Source organism: Netta rufina, assembly GCF_964035555.1.
Source record: "Netta rufina genome assembly, chromosome: 25".
In the NCBI taxonomy this organism is placed as follows: Eukaryota; Metazoa; Chordata; class Aves; order Anseriformes; family Anatidae; genus Netta; species Netta rufina.
Genome location: NC_140149.1, coordinates 3,302,261 through 3,318,234, shown reverse-complemented (window position 1 = coordinate 3,318,234; position 15,974 = coordinate 3,302,261).

Sequence of the window (15,974 nt, the reverse complement as noted above, 5' to 3'; positions counted from 1 at the left end):
TCTGGGGACACCAGGAACGGGGAGGGGGCTGCTGGGCACCGGCTCCAGCCACGCACAGCGACCAACCCCTGCTCATCGCCACAGGGAGGAGAATTTGCCCAGGTTTTTGCTTTACCATCGAAATACCAATTTCTCTCCCGGGGGGGAGTTTTGTGCCAGTTCTCTGCCGAGAGGGCTGCCAAGGGGGTGCCCATCCCCAAGTCCCAGGCTTCAGCCCTGTGGTCTTGAAGCCCCTGTGATTCCTGCCCACCCAGCACTTCAAATAGAAAATGACCAGAGAAACGAGCCCCAGTATCTCTATCTAAATAAACGATATTGGTGTATCGAAACTGCGTTGTATATAAAATTATACAAATATATAGTGACTTTCTATTTTAGAAGGGGGGGGAGAATAAATATTTAAAATAATTCCTTAGTACTAGGTGTCAGAAACTTCTGTGCAGCATGAGAGAGGCTGTCAGAGGTGGAAAGAGTCTAAAACAGCGGGAGCAGAGCGAGTATTTTTACATTATATTGCGCTTAGGCTTCTCTGCTTCTCCATCCACCTATAAATAGACAAAAAAAAATATATATACAAATATATATATATAAAAAAATATATATATCTAAGCCACATAGCTGTTTTATTTTTGTATCCATGCCTAGTGCTGTCTGAGCAATACGGTGGCGAGGGGGGGGGAGAGGGCTGGCTGAAGCTGGGGGCTTGGTGCGGGGTCTGCCCTCCGAGGTGGTGTGCTCTGCTTCGCCTGCTGTCCCGCCGCGCGGTCGTCGTCGCTGCTGCTCGCTGTCGCCTTGCTGCTTCAGTAGAAAAAGTGGAAAAAAAATAAAATAATAAAATAAAATTAGGAGCGGGGTTTTGGGGCTCCCCGGGGAGCCCCGGCTGCTGCCAGCTTGACTCGTGCCGTGGCGAGGTGATGGTGCCCGGTGGTGCTTGCACGGAGGGGCACGCATCTTGCTTTTTATTTTTTATTTTTCTTCAGAGAAACAAGTGGAATTTTAGCTCAAAGGGTGCTATCGGCAGTGGGAAGGACGTGGCTGCTCGCAGCCCGGTGGCACGGGACGTGGTGGGGGTGCTGTGGGGACGGGCTCCCCGTGCATCCTGTCCCCGCTGCCTTTGGAAACCCACACGCCTGGGGGACGGGGGGCAGAGCCGGTGCCACCCCAGCGCAGCCCCCTCGGTGTGGGCAAAGGGGATTTGGTCTCTTCGGTGCTCCTGCAGCCCTGGCTGGGCGGCCTCGGTGCTGTCTCCCAGTGTAGGGCCTGGCCCCGGCGCTTAAATACCTCTTTGGGAAGAGAAGATCTCAGAGCGTGGAGGCGGAGCGGGGCCCTGTGGGCTGCTCTTACCCGCGCGGGTACCATGGAGGGGTCGGCTCATCAACGCCCTGAATGTGGTGGGGGTGCTCTGGGATTTATCTTCAAAGCAATACAGACCCGCCACGTCCCCTGATGCTCGCCGTGACCCCGCTGTTTCCCTTGGGGTCACATCTCCCCCTGGGCGTCCACCCGTGGGCTCTGCGCTCCCTCAAGGCTCCAGTTGTGCTTTCAGCACCGAGCCCAGCCTGGGGGAGATGCTGGAGCCATCCCTCTGCTCCTCTCCTTGGGGGGGACAGAATTTAGGGATTGCTGCGCAATGGGGCCAGAGGATGCTGCTCCCCTCCATGGGCTCAGTCCCATGGCCCTGTGGGGGCCCCCGGTGCTGTTTTGGGCTCAGTTCCCCCTGCAGAGGTGCCAGGCACGCAGGACCTCTTTCTTCTGTCTCGCCGCGTCCCCAACCGACCGAGGCATGAATGTAACGCGTTTGGGAGGGCGAAGGGTGCCCGGAGCTGGCCCCCTGGCAGCGGCACCGTCTCCTCCGTAGGTGTCACCTGTATTTTCCATGATCTTTCTGTCTTCTTCGTTGGGGTTGGGTCGGGGGGAGGGTGTTTCTAATATCGAGCCAAGATTTGTTCAGCACCACTTCTTGATATCAAAGCGAAGCATGTTTGATGGAACTAACTTGCATTTATTAGCGGTAAATACATAAGTGAAGTATTTTATATGTTTAAAAAAAAAAAAAAAAAAAAGAAAAAGAAAGCGAAGGGACAGGACGTCTCTGTGGCCGCTCCCTGGCGGCGTTCGGGCCGGCTGGCTTTGGGGTATCTCTGGGGGAGGGTGGGCTGGGTCGTGGGCAGCTTTCTCCTTTTCCCCATCTCCCCTTGAATCACTTACAGAAAAAAAAAAAAAACAAAAAACAGGAGCAATGTTTACAAAGCACACTTTCCACAGTACCGTTAACCCTCTGGATGCCAAACAGACACAAAGAGCTGCTCCTCCCCTGGGCGCCGCGGGACCAAGGGGCGGCCGCGGGGCCAGCATCAGCCCGCTCCCCTCACTGCCATTTTATGTATTTTTTTTGGGTACACACAACCCCGCTCCGTCCATCTGCTGTTGCTGAGCGCCTTTCTGGGGGGAGCTTGCTTCTCGCGGGGTCTTTGCTTCCTGGGGGCTTCCTGCCCCCTCCCAGGCTCTCCCTGCTGGGAAAGAGGCAGAGCTGCGGGGCAAAGCGCCCGGCGCTGCTCGGAGAGGTGTCAGCTCGCCTGGGAGAGGCCAGCGCCCTCCCAGATGCACTTTAAGGCCAAACTTCTCCTTTTTAAAATGCTTTCCCAAGCACTTGATGAAACAACCCTGCCTCGGCTTCTCCCTGGGGCCGGCAGAAAGCAGCCGGGGGGATGCTCCCGTGCCCCTGGAGGTGACGTGGGACCTTCTGCCCAGCTCTGGGGACCCTGCTCCCTCTGTGCTTCCCCATGGGAAAGCCCTACAGAAACCAAACGGAAACACCGACGTTTCTGTAGGTTTCTCGAGCCATCCTTTGGGCATCCAGAGAGAATTTACATCCGTGCGCCAGCTCCATAGGAGGGTCCCCAGCCCCTGTGGGGACCGCAGACTTTTTAACTCCCTTTGATAGGTTTATAGTCTCTGAACCCTCTTAGACTTCCATAGGTAGGTCTTGATATCATTTCCTCCTAACTCTACGGTATTTTCTTTACAACTCAACAGGTCTCTGGTTGTGTGGGACAACTGTTACTGTTATTTTTTAAAATTTCTTGCCTCTTGACACACAGACTGGACCATCCAACCTCGTTTCCATTTCTTGAATGTCGAGTATTACGATGTATAACACACGTTAGGGTGCTCTTTGGTGCTGTTTCAATGGTAACCAGTGGAACTGACTTTTTTTAATAACAATAACAATAAAGAAAACTTTAGTAAACCTTAGTACCGCTGGTTCCATACTCTTTGTCGTTGTGACTTTTATTTTTTCCTTTTTTTTTTTTTTTTTTTTTTTTTTAACTAAACGTAGCGATCGGCTGCTGAATCTCTGTGGTGTTGGGTGCTGCCTTGGGCACTTCGAACCGTGGGCAGCTGCTAGCAGAGGGGCTGGCTGCGGAGCAGTTTCCAGCAGCTGGGTTTGGTTTGTGTAGTTCTTAACTTGCACAGATGCACACAGCAAAAACAGCATTCGGTGTGAGCCCAGACGGCAACTAGAGGGTTAATTTTCTGAACTTCAGGTATGTTCCTCAAGAGAGAGAGAAAATAATTAAAAAATTAAAAAAAAAAAAAAAGAGAAACAAAACACTATTTTTTCAGTGAGCTTTTTTTTTTTTTTTTTTTTTTTTTCTGTAAACGATTTAGAAATAAATCTGAGACATGATGGTGCTGTACCAAAGCCTTATACGAACACTTACTCTGCGCTCTGTATACTCTCTGTATCTGTATTGTTGCTCTCGGCCTCCGTTCTCGTGAAGGCCTCCGAAATGCCAGCAGCAGGGACCGGCGGTGGCCTCGCAGGTGCCACCGGGGTCCCCGGGAAGGGTCTCCAGGAGGGACCCTGGGGCCGCGGGGAGGGGAAGCCACCATCCGCCCTGCGCAGCACAGGGCAGAATTGGGGCCCTTCGCCCCCCTCTTCTCCTTCCAATTGGGTGCTAACCTGCCCCGGGCAGGGAATTGAGACCTCCTCGCTGCCCTCCCCGCCTGCCTCGGGGGGGTTTTTACATCTTCCAGCTTGGCCAACGCAGACCTCCCGGGGCCAGCCTGCTGCTGGGGGTGGCCCCGAGCTGCGTCTGCTTTGATAGCCCTAAGCAATAAACCCGCTCTGCCAAGGCAAACTGGCCCCTCGGGCTCCTGGACTGGTGTTGGCTCCCAACTAAACGCTGACAAGCCAACAAAAAGTGGAAGAGAATAGCTCGAAGCCCTGCCTTACTGGAGGTAGCTGGTCCCTCGGTCTCCACCTGCTGGGATTTTAAGGCCTGCTGGGTACTTAACAATTTATTGCTGGTAACATTGCATGTTCATAGATTGACTTCTTTTTTTTTTATTATTTTATTTTATTTTTTTCTCCTCTAATGTACCCACTTAAGAAATGATGGCGGTGTTGCGATGTTACGTACAACTAGCCATTCTGTAGGAGAATGATGGGTTTTGGAACTGATTAACTTGCTCCTCATGTAACATTACCCTGCTTCAGAAATGTTTTGTATTTTGATATAAATAAACATTTGCTAAAATAAAAAATAAAAAAAAATAAAGTCTGTTTGACATCATTGGGTTGGGCTGGGGCTCTTGGGCTGCTCTGGGGCTGTTGCCAGAGAGGGGGGGATGCTTGTCCCTTGGGGTCGGGTGGGTGCCATGGGTTGAATTCTGTTGGGTGCCCTCAATCCCACAGCCACAGGTGTGACGGGGTGGAGGTGGAGGCGCTTCTCCCCAACCTCCATCCATGTTTCATGACTTTCTCGGGGCAAGATCGCTGGTGGGGCGAGAGCTTTGCTCCCTGCCACCCTCTCCAAGCGGTGCTGCAGCTCGGGGCAGTGGCAGCTTTGTGCTGAGCGGGGCAGGACCGGGTCCCCCCCACCCTTCTCCCCGTTGCTCCGGGAGCCCCATGGTGCCGGTTCCGGCTCTGACCCAACAATCCGGGGGTGCCGGCGGTGCCGGGGGCTGCCCTGGGGCAGGGTGCCCAGGATGATCGTGTCCCTGTGGCTGGCGTACATCGCGGCACGGAAAGGCACCGGCGGGCACATCCCCACCGACAGCGCACCACCGGTGAGCAGGGGGCAGCGGGGGCTGTGCCCCCTGGCTCCTTGGGGCAGGTTTGGGCCCTGGGTGAGTCCCGGGGCTCACCGGGTTCCCCTCTTCCAGGATGGCCCCGTGGAGGATGTGGATGCATTGGCCACGGTCAGTTGGTGTCTGCGCAAGGTGAAGATGAGGCAGGAGAATGCCCGCAGGGGGTGGGGGGAGCCTGGGCTTTATACCCAGGGCATTTTTTTTTTGAGGACCGAGCCAGTGCCGCGTGTCGGGATGCAGCCCCTGGTGCAGCCACAGCCAGCCTGCAGCTTTGCTCCCTTCGCAGGGCGAAGAGCTGCTCTCCAGGTTGTTCCAGAGGGTGCTGGAAATCTGGGCAGAGCCCGAGGAAGAGCCACAAGGAGAGCCCCAAGGAGAGCCCCGGGCAGAACCACGGGCAGAGCCCTGGGCAGAGCCCCAAGGAGAGCCACGGGCAGAGCCCTGGGCAGAGGCGCGGGCAGAGCCCTGGGCAGAGCCCCAGGCAGAGCCCCGGGCAGAGCCTGCAGCAGCTCCTCCAGCCTCCCAGCAAGCCGGTGACCCAAGCCCCCAGGTCAGCACCCATGGCAACACCTGGGACCCCAATAAACCCCTCTGGGGTGCTGGGATGAGGGGCTCTGGGGGGGCTGCCTGAATCCTGACATTCCCTCGGGTGGGAAACCCTCCTGCCTGCACCCTCAGAGGCAGCAGGCTTCAGCCCCCCTGTACCCACGCCAACAGGGCACAGGGGAGGTTTCCTCACCCCCTTTCCCACCCAGGGTCCCTCCATCCCCTTTCCCACCCCCCCCGAGGGCCTGCTGCCATGGTTAACTTGCCCCCCCCTCCACTTTCCCCAGGGAGATGCTGACCGTGGGGTGCAGGCGCACGGGCAGGTCCTCGTGGAGGACAGGATGAAGGTCCAGTACTTGAGGTGGAGGTAAAGCCCCGGGAGGGCACAGGGCACCAGGAGGGGTGCTGGGGGCAGCGGTGGCTGTGGCAGCATCTGAGGAGTGGTTCTTGCAGCCAGACCCGTGTCCATCGCGTCTCGAGCCTGCTGGAGGATGATCTGGTGGAGGACAGGAAGGAGCAAGCTGAAAATGGGTGAGGTCCCCTTGGCGTGGATTTTTTGGGAGGGCTCCCTTGGCCCAGACGTGGGTTTGTGGCTTGTGGTCCCTCAGTAGGGGAGAGGCCCAGATCCCTTTCACCCTGCTGTCATGTTATCAGCCAGGAATTAAAAGCAGGAGGGCATCAAACCCTGGCTCCCTGCAAGGAGAAAGGGGGTGCCCCATCCTGGTGGGGTCCTGCGCCCCCTGCCCCATAACCTCTGCTGGCCGCAGCGTGTCCCAGGTGCTGCTCCAAGGCATGCCGGACACCGTGATGAACGCTGTGATGGAGGCCGTGACGGAGGCTGTGAAGGACACCAGGATAGACACCATGGCAGACACTGTGATGGACACCATGGACACCATGATGGACACCATGAAGGACACCATGAAGGACACCGGGACGGACACTGGGCTGGACACCGAGACGGACACCGGGATGGACACGGGGATGGACACCAGGACAGACACCGGGATGGACTCCATGATGGATCCCATGGTGGATCCCATGATGGATCCCACGCTGGACTCCACGCTGGACTCCATGCTGGACACCAAGAGCCAGGCCCCGCTTTCCGATGAGGACTAGGAGGTAAGCGAGCCCTGCCCCACTGCTCACCTCCCCCTATCACCCCCCTGCCCCTGCCCCAGCCGCTGCCACCCCTTCCCTTACGGCTCTCCACTTCTCCCTGCAGGTTGATGCTCTCCCCGCTCCCCTTCCCTGGCTGCATTTGGACCTTTTTGTCACCTCCGTGGCTCTGGCTTGCCCAAAAATAAAAGGCTGCGTGCACCGGCTGGGCTGCGCCTGCTGTGTCCCAGTGCCACGTCCAGGACTGGTGGCCAGTGCCATGAGGCCTCCAGCCCTCCTGGTGGCCGTGCCACAAGGTGGCAGTGCCGGCGGAGAGATGACAAGGAGAGGATGGGAGAGGAGAAAAAGAAAGGCATCTCCACGGGAGGCCTCCCACAGCATCGCTGGCCATCGGTTATCCTGCTGCGGAGCCGGGACGGAGGGGCTGCTGCCATCCATCCACCCCTTTTCCCTTCACCACCAGTGCTGTCCCCACAGCACCAGGTCCCTCTGTGTCCCCCAGCCTCCCTGCAGTGAGAGATTTGAGGGGCGGGTTGCTTTTTGGGAGGATTCATGAACTTTTTACGCCTCGGTGTGTTCGATGGGTGCTCGGGGAGGTGCAGCACCCAGCTCGGGGTGCTGGTTTCCTGCTCAGCCCTCTGCTCACCGGGAGGCAGGGGAAGGCCACAAGCAGCCCCCTCGCTGGCTGCCTTCCTCCTGCCCATGGGAGGCAGGTGATGGGGTCATTAAGGAGCTCTAATCAAGCTTTGCTCCACGCCTGATTAAGCCCTGCGGGAAGGAGGAGGGGAACCAACGCGCCCACTTGCACCTGGACTCCAAGGGAAAGGAGTCGTGCTGAATTAGAGGGAAACGACCAGCAAATACGAGGTTTTTCAGCCATGACCGAGGCATTTATGGAGCTAAGTGATGCTGGAGGAGCTAATTGAGGTGCTCGTGGGTCGGGGATTTCAGGACTGTGGGGTGCTGCCTGGGGCAGGGGCTCCCTGTGGCTGAGGAGCATGGAGGTGTGTGGGACCCCCGAGCCCGGCACCCCCAGCGTTACGGGGTCAGCTCAGCTGTGCTGGTGGGGCTGGGGACACGCAGGGGCCACACATTGTCCCTCAGCAGGACAAAATGCCTCTCAAGGTGGCGAGGAGAGCTTGGGCTGCCTGGGAGGGGTCTGGGCTCTGCGGCGCCTCCGTGGGTGCAGGAACTGAGCCTGGAGCTGGGGGGGCGCAGAGAAGGTGCCCTGGATGTGATGAGCCTTGAATTGGGGCACTTCCAGAGTCTGAAGGTCCCCTTTTTGCAGCCAGGTAACAGGTTTGTCTCCTCTCCTCCTCCCAGCACCAGCACCATGCATCCTCCTCCTCCTCCTTCTCCTCCTCCTCCTCTTTCTCCTCCTTGGGCTCTTGTCCGAGGGTCTCACCTAGCAAAGCAAAGGGAGGAAGGGATCTCATCTAACCGAGGGGCTGCTCTGGATGAGGCACGGTGTCTGCAGGTGGCTCTGAGCGCAGGCACGTTGCAGCCCCTCGGGGAGCCATCGATCGGAGCGAGCGCTGCGGCTCTGACAGTGCCGTTCCTGCTCTGACTTCATGTTTAAATCATCGCTCTGGCAGCTCCGAAACGCACAGCCTGGGATTCAAAATGCTCTCCGTGGCTCCTCCTGATCGCCCTGCCAGGGCGTGCTGCAGGAGGGGAGGCAAAAGGGGGTGCTGAGAGCAGGGCTCTGGGTGCTTGGTGTCCCCAGAAGTGGCTGCAGGGAGGTGGGGGACGCTCGGGTCGCTGGTGGCCTCTGTCCCTCCCCAGGGGCCCTGTGAATTCCTGCAGGGGACTCCAACTGTTAGGGTTAGGGTTTAGGGTTAGGGTTAGGGTTAGGGTCCCACCATTAGGGTTAGGGTCTGAGCAGCGCCCACTCTCCACCAGCACTCCCTGCCTCCCTCTTCCCTGCTGAAAAACGATAGCAATGGGGTGCAAGGACATCACGGGGCGAGTTGAGGCAGTGGGTGAGGAAGGTCCCTTGTAGCTTTACGCTGAATTTCCATGCTTCGTGCCTCCCATACAGCTTCATTTGGTCCTCCCGGGGAGACCAAAAGGGCTGTACAAGACATCAGATGCAACCACCACCCCTGCCACGAGAGCTGGGGCCCCTTTCCCTGCTCTGTCCCCATCGGTGCTGTCCCCTTAGCACACACATCCCCAGGGAGCAACCTGTGCACACCACCACACTGCCCCCAGCATCCCCAAGCGCTGCTGAGACTGGGAGGGAGCAAACATCCCTCTGGCACACTTAGGACCAGGTGAAAGATGCCGGGTAATTATGCAAGGCCAGGAGGCTCTCAGCCTGCAGATCAGCAGCTGCGGGGTGAAACCCTCTGCCCTCGACTCCTCCTTTAGCCCTGGCCTTTCCAGGGGCTAAATCCAGCAGAAATCCCCACCACACATTGCTGCAGGGGTGCCAGACACCCCTCGATGCTGTCCCCTGCCCCGGGAAGCAGGCAGGGCCATCAGCAGCCTGTTGTCGAGGCGGTCCCTGTAGCATTTTTATCAGCATTACCATCCAATATTCCCCGGCTGCTTTGTCTTTGCTTTACATTTATCAATATTACCAGCTGATCCCCCGGTCCCCCTCCGTGGGTTTATTAATATTGCCCTCTGATCTGCGGGTGGCAGCCGCGCTTTATATTCCAGCCCCATCCCTGGCTCCTCCAAGCCCCAACGCCATGTTTAATTAGATTTTCATCTCGGCTCAGGCAAACACAAATTGAGCTCCTGGTATCTCTCTCCCGCGCAGAGCCGGTGCCTGGCCGAGGCAGACGCCGTCCTCCCGCGCATTAATATTCCAGCTTCATCCAGGGCTGGTGTGAATCTCAGGGCGACGCTGCCTCGGAGGCTCAGCAGCACGAAGGTGCTTGTTTTAATCCCTTCCCCACTTCGTGGCATTTATCCCGCCGGGGAAAAGCACCCCCTGCTTTTGGAGGGGTGTCCTCTCCTCGTCGTAGCCCTGGTGTGGGGCTGCGGCTTCCCTGCCCCAGAAAGCAGAAACCGAGCTCAGGGCAGGCACAGCTGGACCCTGTCCCATTGCACTGCCCCTTCCTAACGCTCCCTGCTCCTTAATAGATATATCTGGGGTTGGGGTTGGGTCTTCTCCACAGCTTGGCAGCAGCTTTGCCCGATCAGAGGGAAGGGAAATGGTTTATGCAAAGTTTGTCACTTCCTGCAGGCACGAAGGGGAGGGCTGATTGTTCTCCAGCTATCTCAAATCTTTTGCCAATTTTGAAGATTAAAAATTTCCCCGGCGCCTCGCAGATGTATTTGGTGTTTGCGCTGCGATTTCCAGCCCTGCTGTCTAGCAGGCTCTTGATTATTTTGAGTTTTATTTTCTTTTCCTCTGGTTTGCCTTTTTGCCATGTGTCCTTACAGGACTGCCCGTGCGCACCCTGGAGCTGCCCCATGGAGGACACAGATCACCCCTGTTTTTTTTTCCTGACTCTTTAACAATGCAAAGATGAGCAATGAACTATTTTCCAAGCGGGGAAGTCGCTGCTGTTTAGAATAACACCTGGTGTGATGGAGGATGGTGTTTGCTCGTGGGGGAGCAGAGCAGGTCTGCGGCGTGGTGCAGCTCCGCGCAGGGCACCCAAAAGCTCTGCTTTTTGCAGAGCTCGGCTCTTTAGCTAAGTAGGCTGCACCTGAACTTTAAATTGACTTTTCTTAGCTAAGCCCTGAGAGGCTCTTTGGAGTTGCACAGTCTATTCTTTGGGGCTTTTAGAAGCCTTTGGTGGCTTAAGATGAAACTAGGTTTCCCCTAATCTCCCATAAAAGCAGGTCGGTTTCTGCCCTTCTCTAGCATCAAGGTCTTAGCTCTGTGCTCTCCTTCCCGGTTGTGTTTGTTTCAAGGATTGAAAGGAAACGCCTCTGAAATCTTCCCCTTTAAAATCCCAGATCCTCAGATAAAACCCATCGGTGGTGGCTCGGTGGGGAGGAGCTGGGATCCCCACGAGGGGTGATGGCTAAAGGCAGGCACCCTCTTGTCCCTGCTGTGGCAGCCCCAGTCCCCTGGTTTCACCAGACCTGAGCCCACGGGAAGGTGTTCTGCTGGGCTGTCCTGAGCTCACCCAGCTGCTGGGGATGGCTGCCTGCCCTTGCACTTTGCAGGTGCTGAGATCAAAACTGCAGCAAACGAGCCCAAGGTCAGGCGGTGAATGGCGTGGAGAGGCCAGGAGCCAGCAGGGCAGTGGGGGACACCCCAAATAATCCCTGTTCCATGCAGGACTGGGATCTCCCTCCCCGCCTCCAGCAGCAGGAGCTGTGCCTGTGCCAGGAGCATGCAGCAGGAGCTCGGTGCCCACAGACCCCACTTTGCACCTTACCGGGGAGTTCATGAATTATGCAGCCGCCACAGCACGGCAGGAGAAATCAGCTGCAACACGCAAGCACTAAGAAGCGTATTTATCTTCGCGTCCTATTGATTTATTTTCCTCCCCTGTTTTTCAAGCTCAGGAAGCTGCAGAGGGGATGGGAAAACAAGCCAGGCATTCGGGAGGCTCCTGGAGTCTAACGGGTTCCCCCTGCTAACCGAGCAGTCCCAATGGGTTTCTCCACTTCCAGGCTGAAGCCCCAAAACTCAGCGCTGCCTTGGAGAGAGCGAAGTCCTCTGAGCAGCCTGGTGCTTGTTTTGATGGAGCAGGGGCCTGGGAATATTGCAGGGAAGACTGGGGATGAGCAGGGTGGTGGCTGCAGAGGCTTGGGGTCTTTCCTAAGCTGGGATATTTAGGGATTGGAGCTTGCTTTGCATTCGTGTGCCTGAATCCAAGCACGCGCTGTGCTATCCAAGCAAGGTAAGTGCACGATGCTGCCCGTTGTGTGCTGCCCACTGCAACAAGTGCAGGCACGAGGAGATCTCCACCAAGGCGTGCACAGCCCAGGGGCTCCAAAGGCTCTGTGGCTGCTCCTGGCATCTGTCCCTCTGCCCCCGTCCCTGCTTTTTGGGGTCCAGAGGCTCTGATCCTGAGCATCAGAGCCACAGGAGTTAAGGGAGTGATGTGCAGCTGGTTCTGGAACATCGGGGTGCTCCTTGCTTTGCCATCACTTGGCTTTTGGACCGATGGGAGAGGCAGGGCAGGGCTGTAATGCCACACACACAGCAGACAGAGCCCTCTCCCCCCTGGTGGGGATGCCCTGCTCCTCGCCTGCCCTGCAGCTGCCTGGCAGCCCACCCTCCACGGGGAGCATCGCTGGCACATTTGTCCTCATCCCAATAGAAGTGCAACCATCCATTGCGACAAAAATGCCTTTTTGTCCATCCATCTATCCTTTCCGTTCATTAACTCCACCATCTGCTCCTTCCTTTATCTGCTCTCCCCACCAGGACTCGCTCCCTGACTGCACCGTCCCCTTCCCTCTGCACATGTGTCCCCTGGGGAAGGACACCTGGGACCCCTCCTCAGCCCAGCCCTATGGTCATGACCCTCTTTTAAAGCTGAAATTCAGGGCTCCATCCTGGAGGAAAGCTCACAAGCCTCGTGGGGCCCCTCTCATGACAGCTCTGAAGCACTCAGGAACCCAAAAGGGAATGGTGCTGCTCCGTCCCCAGGCTGTGGATGCAAGCCCAAGGGGACCACATGGATCGGTGTTCCTCCTTCATCCCCCTCCATCCTCCCCTGCCCCAGCTCGAAGCTCTTCTCCCCCCCACAGCAAAGGTCAGCCGGGATCACACAGCCAGCCGGATGCCCAGATTCCTGCTCCCTGGGGCTAATTATGGAACAACGTCAGATAAAAGTCAACATATGTTGTAAAAGACACCATGTATCACTGCCTGACAGTTCCTAACAATGTGCTCATGTAACAGCTGTCAGGCTGCAATGCTCGAAAATGAGTAATATGTTGATTTATGTATATCAGATCTGCCCTTACGCTCACCAGCAGCAACACGCGAGGCCGGCGCGGTGCCAGCTGCGTGCCGGTGCAGGGACGGGTTGCGATATTGCACCTCAAACGCAACCCATACACGTGTGCAAGGCCCGTCGAGCTCTCCTTTTCTCTGTTCCAGAGCTCTTGCTGCTCAGACCTCTTTGTTTTGATCCAGCCAAGCATCGGGCTTCCTTGGGATGAGAGCAGATCATTAGGGACCAGCTCGCAGCCCCGGATCCCCACCAGCAGAAGCGTTTGGGTACAGGGATTGCTCATGGTTAATGGCACTGACACGCATTCAGCTCCTGCAGAGATAATCAGCACTACCCGTCCCTTTAGGAAAACACGAAGCTGAGTGCTGGGAGACCAGTTTGCCTCGTTCTCTGTGGCCCCAAGGACTTTGCACCTAGTGGTGAAGTACGGAGGAACTGGGACTTGGGAGAGCCTGGCAGAGGGCAGCTCCTCCAGCTCTGCCTTTTACTCTCCTCTCCCCCAGTAAGATCTGGGGAGTCCTCAATCAAAATCACTGCAGCAAAAGGCAGGGAAAGGCCAATCCAGCTGCTGGCAGAGGCTCGTTAGAGGTTCTCACTAATTAGCTTCAATGGGGGAAGGAGGTGGGAGCTTCCCCCTCGCCTTTATTAGGTCCCTTCAGGAGGATGCTCTAGGGGTGCAGGAGTGGCAAGGTGATGTGGGATGTGTGCTTTGAGCAGGCCTGGCTGCCTGCTGGCAGGATCCAAAACTGAGTCGAGGTGGTGATATATTTTCAGCTCTCCTTAATGTCAGGAGGCATCATTGCTCTTCAAAATGGTGAATTCTGGCAGAATTTACATCACCCTCCCTCTCGCTAATTTGTTCCAGCTCACGTTTCTTGTATATGCACGCTAGTTTTCCAGCCTTTTTGTGTAGCTCTTTTCTTTTTTTTATATTTTATTCATTTATTTTATTTTTTTTTAGGCAAATATGAATACGGATATGAGCTCTACTTACTTAGACTCTCGTTTTGGAGCCAGGGTCTCACGAGCTGTCAGAAGACCGCTAAGTTTCCCATGCTACAGGGGAATGCGTAAATCTCGGTTAAATTGTTCATTTCATTGAGACTTGAGAATACAACGAAACCAGTTGTGTTGTTCCACCAAAAGTAATAAAAAAGGCTGATGTTGTTCCTCAACTACCAGCTCGTGCTTTTTTTTTATTTATTTTTTCAGATTAAAAGGAAAATTCCATTTATGGAGCTGTTGAGTAGGTTGGCCTGAGCCTTCACAAAACCTCACATCAGACTACATAAACCAAGTCTGTACAGCAATTTTCTCTTTATAGACTGATATTTACCAGCCTAGCAACTACTCTACTTTCTAAGTGAATATATTTAATTTTTCAAATACATATTCATTATTTGCAAAGCTATTTCCACTCCCAGACTTTTGCTCCTTTGTCTGATTTCTCTTGGGGAATTTTTTAATAAGCAGATGTCATATAAAATATATTTTACATACATCTATTTCGGCTGTTTAAATGTCTGGTCCTATTGTGTTTAATCCTAAATACCACTTTTAAATTAGTTAAATAAAAAGACTAATTGTGCCCTCCCTTTCTGAGGAAGTTGTTAACCAAAATGCTGGAAACCACCTGGAGGCTTGGTGGTGCTTGTGGACCCTGGGAAGCCGGAGGTGAACCCTCACCCTAACGATAATTATGACCCTAACCCAACACATACATAGCCAAATTTTCCCATCAGAAAGTGATTAACACAAAAGCCTTTGGGTAGATCTGAACTCCCTTTGGGAGCCTTTACACAACCCCACACACAACAGGACTACACTTTCTCTCTCTCCAAACCCTAACCCTAATTCTGGCCCTAACCCAACACATGCATCGCCAACTTCTCCCATCAAAAAGTGCTCAAAACTCTTGTTCCACTTTTTCTTTTTCTTTTTTTACCCCCAAATTCAGCGCAAAACAGAAGCCAGCAGCAGTGTGCCCTTCCCAGTGGCTCTGCCATCTCTGGACTTTGCAATGCCCTCTCCAAGTCCCTGCACGGTGGCCACCTCCACTGCCACCAATTCGTGTAATACTTATCTGTGTCGCATTTAAGGCTGTCCCTGTGGGGGGAAATAACAGCAGTGCTCTAATCTTTAATTAGGCAGCTAATTATCCTCAGTAGCTGTGTACTGCATTGTGAAGGGAGTTATTGGGCACGGGATGAAGATGCTTTGTGAGTGTGATAGAAGGCAAAGACCTTTCTCTTCATTTCGGCTGATGTTTTTTGCTTTTTTTTTTGCTCGCAGCCCAAATAATCGGGTTTAATCACTCTGTAGTGCTGCACAGGGATGGTTTGGGCAGGGATTTAGGCTCGGATCCCGGTCCCTGCCCCTGTGCCACCTCCGTGCTCCCTCGCAGGGACGGAAGCTGGGGGGACACAGGGACGGGGGGGCTGCAGAGCCTCCCGGTACAGGTAGAGGGGTCTGGGGTCACCCCAATTCGCGGCCCGACCCCATTCTCTCCTTGTCCCGGCTCTCCACCAGGTGCAGGGCTCCGCTTTGCCCAGATGAGGGTGCTCCAAGCCCACAATTGCCCCACAAGCAGCACTTTATAATTCCACCCCCCGGCCCCCAGACCCCATTCTGATCCAGGAAAGTGACCCCAAACCCATCCCATCCCAAACCCTCGTGTTCCCCCCACCCCCAGCCTCCCCTTTCCTCCCTGTGGGGTCACCCAGCTCCCCGAGCCCTTTGCTCACAGGCAGCATCTGCTGCAAAAATTGCACTGGGAGGAAAAAAAAATCCATTGGGGTGGTGTCCTGCTGCTGCTCCCCCCTCACCCTGGGGGTTTTGGGGATGGGGTGGAGGAGTTTTGCTCTTGTAGGGTGAGTCTGAGCACAGCAGGGGGATGCAGCACCCCCGGGGTGGCTCAGCTGCTGGAGGAGCGTGAGTGTGTTCAGCACTAAAAAGAGAGAAAGTAGAGAATCAGCACAACAAAGTTGACTAAACCAAATATTTCCATCCCTGTAGGAGGGAGCGGGGCTGACTGGAATGCTAAAATCACCTCTATTTGCATCTTTTTAAATAGGAGCCGATAAAAGCAAACACTCCACCACCAATAATTATAATATTTTAATTGTGTTTCTTCAGGGCTTTTGTTTTTGCAAGAGACAAAGGCAGCGTTGCAAACTGGAGAAAACACAATCCTTGCTGGTGCTGCTTCAGCTGGGCCCCGGAGCACGCTGGCAGGAGGCTGCAGGGCTCCTCTCAGCATCTTTGGGGTTGGGGCCAGCTCCAGCAGGATGCGTTCCCCCAGCCCCACCAGGACATCGTGGAGGGGGAGAG